The sequence below is a fragment of the Seriola lalandi genome, unplaced genomic scaffold, assembly GCF_002814215.2.
Source record: "Seriola lalandi dorsalis isolate HSWRI2012SDOR001 ecotype SW California unplaced genomic scaffold, Sedor1 jcf7180002054418, whole genome shotgun sequence".
Lineage (NCBI taxonomy): Eukaryota > Metazoa > Chordata > Actinopteri > Carangiformes > Carangidae > Seriola > Seriola lalandi.
In genome coordinates, this window is record NW_019524971.1 from 12844 (window position 1) to 13469 (window position 626).

The 626-nt window shown below is 35.9% G+C and overlaps 1 protein-coding gene across 6 annotated transcripts in view; it reads right to left on the reverse strand.

The window, feature by feature from the left end:
• The window catches only part of LOC111657893 (uncharacterized), a 248117-nt gene that overhangs the window by 12486 nt on the left and 235005 nt on the right, over positions 1–626 (reverse strand). The gene's annotated exons all lie outside the window — the stretch shown is intronic.

The window sequence follows — 626 nt, forward strand, 5'->3', positions numbered from 1 at the left end:
ACTCAGCTCAGTGTTTCTCTCAGGGTTCAAATTTCCCTTTTCTCTTTTCCCTCCCTTGTTGGTTGTATAAAAATTTTTTCAGGTCAATGATGAGTAGGATTTTGCTTTGGCTTTATGATTTTCATGGTGTTGTAATTTTATTTTTGAGACCATGGTTGATTCATAACTGTGAAATTTGCTGCGTGATGCAACAGTCAGGGCAGACAATAGTTGCTCAGTTTAAAAGACTAAAACAGGGTCTGTTTTTGAAAAGATGGGATGGATGGATTAGATATGTCACTCCGATCCGTCCATCGTTTGTCTAGTACCAGGTCTTGTATCCATTTTCTTTTTTCATCTATGCTTTTCCTATTCAACCCTTTTGCATCGGTATTTTTGATTTTTCTTTTTTTTCTATAGTATAGCAGAGGTGCACCCCAGCATCCTTGTTCTAAGCCTAAAGAGTTAAGTTCTCAATTTTTGTATTTTAATAATTTCATCTTTCATGGGATGAGGGAGGTCCAATCATCCCTATCTGTATGGTCAGTGGAATCGTGGATGTATTACTGTGCAATTCAGTTGTAATTTACAGATGAATGGATGAGACTAGTGAATTGATATGTGAATGAACATGTAAAACATAAAAA